The sequence below is a fragment of the Carya illinoinensis genome, chromosome 16 (genome assembly GCF_018687715.1).
Source record: "Carya illinoinensis cultivar Pawnee chromosome 16, C.illinoinensisPawnee_v1, whole genome shotgun sequence".
Taxonomy (NCBI): domain Eukaryota; kingdom Viridiplantae; phylum Streptophyta; class Magnoliopsida; order Fagales; family Juglandaceae; genus Carya; species Carya illinoinensis.
The window spans coordinates 11,137,591-11,143,590 of record NC_056767.1 but is presented as its reverse complement, the minus strand read 5'-3'; the positions used below and the strand labels follow the sequence as shown (position 1 = coordinate 11,143,590).

Below are 6,000 nucleotides of genomic sequence, written 5' to 3'. Positions count from 1 at the left end.
AGTCACATCATGATATATGGGGAATCTTATGCTTATTCAAAATTATAATAATATGATAAAAATTTTGAATTGAAAAGATGAAAATTTTGAGTACATGTTTACCAAACCTGTATCTGTTTAGCTATTGGAATTTTTTATCTCAAACACAAAATTTTTATTTTATCATTATAATTTTTCTAAATTCTTATACAAAATATAATAAATAATTCAATTTTTTTTAACTTTTTCAAATTCTAAAATAATAATAATATTAAAATATAATATTTTAACATTTAATTTTAAAATTCAAAATTTTCATCTGAAAATTCTCAGTGGTCAAATAGAATCAAATATTTTTAATTCTCTTAATTTTGTTTTATTAATTTTTTAAGAATGTTGTGTTGGGATGCGGATGATTTTATTTGTTGGGAGTTTTTGTCGCCTCACGAAAGTATTCCGCTGGATGCCGACACTAAAACACAAGAAAATTGGATTAGATGTCCACCACATTATCTGACCGACGAAAAGTGTGGCTAAGAAATTTATTATGTATTTCATTATTAAATTTTTGCAGATTGTGAGTTCGGAGTTACACTTTTATCTTTCTTTTTCCAGGAAAAAGATTGGTTGAGGTTGTCCGTCTGAGAAAGAGGGAATACTGAAAACTCAGAAGAGCTGAAAGAAGTGGTTAATCTTGCAAAATTAAGAGGTTCTTATTAATTTCTTCCTCGATCACTTATGAATGCATCCAATAAATTACTTTTAATTAGTCACAAAATTTTTAATTACTTGTTCACGATATATGTGTGTTAACGTTACCTTGAAAATACTTTTAAAATTGGTCGGAAACTTTGTAAATTCTTGTTCATGATGTTCATGAATATAGTCAAAATATCGGCATCTACTATATATCTACAGTTGCTCAAATCAATCGTATATAGACGACACAATTTAATACAAAAAAAAAAAAAAAAGGAAAACATGTTGGTAACTGGGTACTTGTGGATATATATCTTTTTGCCCCAATTTTCGACTGACTCTTTTACTCCATAAATTAAAGTGTATCATCAAACTCAGATCAAATAATCGAAAAGTGGCCTTGAACACTGTTGACAAAAGTATTCTGCAACCGACACTACAAGATAAAAGAAAATGACTCGTCATGAAAAAATCGTCTTTAATTTTCTACTCAACTTCTTCAATGAAGTGAAAAAAATAAAAAATTAGGTTCTACTTGATAAATGGGATAAAAATTTTAAGTTTAAAATAAGATATTAAAATATATTTTAATATTATTATTATTTTAAAATTTAAAAAAATTAAATTATTTATTATATTTTATACAAAAATTTTAAAAAATTATAATGATAAGATGAGAATTTTAAATTTAAAATAAAAAATTTTTGTTACCAAACCGAACCTAATGAACACCGTAATTGTGGGTAGCAAGCTTATCTGAAAATTTATCTAAAAGCATAAGGTTGAAAAAATCTAAAATTTAAATTTTTTTTTTTAATTTATCTTAGAAAGTAAGGTTGTCTGAAATTGATTATGTTTTGCGTACATCTAAAATAGTAAATACCAAATTGATGCTATTTTCAGGGTCACGCTTGTCCATATCAAGTTTTCATTTATATTTGCAGTATTGTCCTTTTGGTTTTAAATTATCAGATTAAATACTTTAGCTTAAAAATACTTTGCTGTATTCATTTTTGTTTGGGTCTTTTATTGAATGAGGATGAGATGCTTATGTTGAGTCTATATATGGACCTTCCCTCAACTTTTGTGGTGTGTTAAGATGATCTTTTCAGGATTAGTCTAATACAAAACACTGTCTACATGAAGTTTTCATGAGAAAAAAATTTTTAGCGTGTTGTGTTGGGATCTGGATGATTTATCCGTTGATCTATTTGTTGGGAGGTGGTGTCGATTCAGGAAAGATCCAACTCTATCCAAAGATTCCAAACCAGATCTGACTTGATTCATCCGTTGTTCTATTTGTAAATGAAAAATTCTAAACATAAGTTCTTTTTTTTTTTCTTTTTTTTCTTTTTATCAAATATTGTATATAGATATTAGTAGAATAATTCAATTCATTTAAAAATAATAAATTCAAAAAAAAATTAAAAAAATATAGTGTATAATGTGTGGGTTTATAAATAGTAAATTTCTTTTCAATTCAGCAAATATCTCTAACTACAACATAACTCACCTATAATTTTCAACAAATATTTGCATTCTATAATTTTCAACAAATATTTGCATTAATAAGTGAGAAATAGATATATATATATATGGAAAAATATAGTTGTAAGTATAATTATGTACTAATTTGTGTATTAATATGATGTAATTGATTAAAAAGTAAATTTTACTAAAAATAGTATTAATTTAAATTTTAAATATGAATAAATCAGTATTAATATATAGATTAATACGTAATTATATTGATACGTAACAAAACTCTATATATATATATATATATATATATATATATATATATAGAGAGAACATGATGCAGTGCTCAAAATCATTAATATCCATAAATTAAGTGTATCATGCATCAAACTCCGATCAAATAATCGAAAAGTTGCCTTGAACGCAGTCGACAAAAGTACTCTGCAACCGACACTACAAGACAACAGGAAATGGCTAAGATTCAAGGAAGGTGTGGGTAAGAAATCTGTCGTGGGCTCGAGTTACTAAAACATGACTACAACGTCATACTTGGACACTCTTGTCTTCCACTTTGCGGAGGATAGATTGGCTAAGAGATCTTTTGTGTAATTTCTCCATTAACTTTTTGCAGATTGTGGGGTCAGAGTTATTTATCTTTTTCGCTTTTTTTCACGCGGTTTCCTGTACAGGCAAACGTAAATGGAAAACATGATTGATTACAGCCTGGCCGATACCATATAGCATTATCAGGAGAGGAGAGGAGAGAGTTAGGCACTTTTGTTTTTCTTTTTCAGAGATAAGATTGGTTGAGGTTGTCTGTATGAGAAGGGGCGGGGAATGCTGGAAACTCAGATCAAGAGCGGAAAGGAGGAGTTGATCCTGCAAAATTAAGAGGTGATTATAATTTCTTCCTCTCACTTATTAATGCATGCAAAAATTACTTTTAATTGGTCACAAACTTTTTAATTACGTGTTCACGATATATGCGTGTTACCTTGTAAAGGAATGCCGAAAAACAAAAAGACTTTAAAATTGGTCACAAACTTTGTAAATACTTGTTCATGATGTTTATTAATATAATGAATCGTATTATATAGACTATATAATTTGATACAAAAATACGTGTTGGTAGTACTTGAGATGTCAATATTATATTTTATTCCTATTCAACTATAGTCTTATTTAATCAATTTTTTATTTTTAATTTGAATTTTGAAATTTTAAAAGTTTTATATTTTTCATGATTAACACGTTAGTATGTACGATTATGTGCATAAAATTGTAAATATAAATAATATTTTATTTTATAAAATTTGTATTATTCCCATTATCATTATCATGTAGATCTATTCTTTTCCCTAGTTTTAAAACGTTACAAGAATGAATATCTATATTTACCATTTAACTGTATCAATAATTGTATCATCAAATAGTAGAAAAGTATTATGCTGGACGCCGACACTAAAAGACAAAAGAAAATGGGACTAGATACCGACCACACGATCTAAATAATCAAAGTCCATGTCCTTTGCTTGACTGACCCACAAAAATTGTGGCTAAGAAATTGTTTATTTTTCATCATTAAAATTTTGTAAATTGTGCGCTCGGAGCTACAAAAACATGACTACAACCTCAGAGTTAGGCACTGGTGTCTTTCTTTTGCAAATGATAGCTTGGCTGAGGTTGTCCGTCTGAGAAATGGGGAATGCTGAAAACTCATATTAAAGAGCTGAGAAGAGGAGTTGATCTTGTAAAATTAAGAGGTATTTACTAATTTCTTCCTCACTTATTAACGCATACAAAAATTATTTTTAATTTGTCTATATTTATTTGTATTTATAATAAATTAAAAAGTCAGTTATTTATTTTTTTTGCTTTTTTTCACGCGGTTTCCTGTACAGGCAAACGTAAATGGAAAACATGACTGATTACAACCTGGCCGATACCGTAGAGCATTATCAGGAGAGGAGAGGAGAGAGTTAGGCACTTTTGTTTTTCTTTTTCAGAGATAAGATTGGTTGAGGTTGTCTGTATGAGAAGGGGGAATGCTGTAAACTCAGATCAAGAGCGGAAAGGAGTTGATCTTGCAAAATTAAGAGGTGCTTACTAATTTCTTCCTCACTTATTAATGCATGCAAAAATTATTTTTAATATGTCTATATTTATTGTATTTATAATAAATTAAAAAATCATTTTTACTTATATCTTTTTTAAAAAATATTTTGAAAGATTTCATGAATGAGCTTTATTTCTTTTTAAGAATCTTTTAATTCTATCTTTACATCTTTTCATTGTGTACTTATTGGTGGTAAATGAGTCGATAAGTTCATTTATTTCGGATTTCTTAAAGTTTTTAGCTTCAAGAATTGTTATGACTTTTGATTCTCAATATTTTGGGAGAGAGTTGAAATTTTTTTTTACTATCTCAACGTTGGAATAGATTTTGTCGAGAGTTGTCAAATTGTTTATGATGTTAATGAAACAAGTCTATATACTAGAAATAGATTCATCGTAATTCATTTTAAACATTTCATAATCATGAGTAAGAATATAAATTTTTGATTATTTGACTTGCAAAGTTCATTCATAAGTAACTTCCAATGTATCCCAAGTTTCCTTTGCCGTCTTGCAAGTCATTATTCTATTGAACTTGTTCCTATTGATATAAGAGATTTATAGCTGTTAAAATTCTCTCATCTTCACGATCTACCTCTTATTCTTCATTTTTGACACTCATCTTCACGATCTACCTCTTATTCTTCATTTTTGACATTTATTCCATCGACAACTTTTGTTAGGATATAAGGTTTGTTTACAACGCATTTCCAAATGCTCGACCTTGAGCCTAAAGAAAAATTATCATTCTAGCTTTCGATAATATGTAATTGTGTTGGTAAAATAGTAGATGTCAGCTGTTAGATTGGCTTTTATCAAATGTAGCTGTAATGTTAGATATAAGATTTTAACTCAAAAGATAGTTGGTCTTAAAAAAGAGTCTTTGCTCTGATACCTATTGTTGCCTAGATAACTGACAAAAGAGGGATTGAATTGTATTGGTTTTAAAAATTCGCAATTATAAATCAAATATACAAATATAAAATATGAACATAATACGAAGCAACAGTAAATATAACGAGTGAGGATATGAGAGAAGTAAACTCAGTATTTTAACGAGGTCTGGTCTCACTACCTATATCCTCGCCTCAAGCTACCCATTGAGGACTCTCAAATTCACTATTCAATCTCCTTCAGGGGGAGATAAAAATTTATTACACTTTTGAGCAACACCACTATAAAGAATCTGTGTAGAACACCCTTTACACTTGCAATCACATTACACGTAGTGATTCAATTATTTCCTGTGTAGAATACATTTTATATGCACGAGGATTTTACACACTCTTTTACTAATACAAGAAGTGATAGTAAATAGGTTATCAGAAAATTCTATTCAATGAGTGAAATAAGAACACTACAGTGCAAACTATATCTCTTTGAGATGCCCCCGACCACCAAATACTGAAACTTGGGAATCGAGGCATCTGGGATGACGACAATACGGGTCACACATCCCATTGCAACGTGTGAAGTGTGTAAATGTAACACGTGTACAACAAAGAATGCAGCGAAATAATAAAGTCAATCAACTAAATACCAGAATTTGTTTAAATACAAACTCGCTTAAAACTAAAAATATTACAAATAATCAGTAAAAATCTACGATACAAAAGACGGTACCGCAGGTAAGTAATAATCCAAACAGCCCACAAGATAAAAATATATTAAGCAACAACAATATACATGAACATGATGCTATATGCATGAGGTCCAAAAATCCACATT

The 6,000-nt window shown here is 28.8% G+C and overlaps 1 protein-coding gene across 1 annotated transcript in view; it reads left to right on the top strand.

Annotated features, from left to right (window-relative positions):
* Positions 1 to 591: 591 nt before the first annotated feature.
* Positions 592 to 6,000, top strand: part of LOC122299188 (probable disease resistance protein At4g27220) — a 30,370-nt gene continuing 24,961 nt past the window's right edge. Inside the window, exons 1-3 of the mRNA XM_043109245.1 lie at positions 592 to 688; positions 2,847 to 3,920; positions 4,059 to 4,256. The gene's annotated coding sequence lies outside the window, so the exon portion shown is untranslated. The remainder of the gene's footprint in view (positions 689 to 2,846; positions 3,921 to 4,058; positions 4,257 to 6,000) is intronic.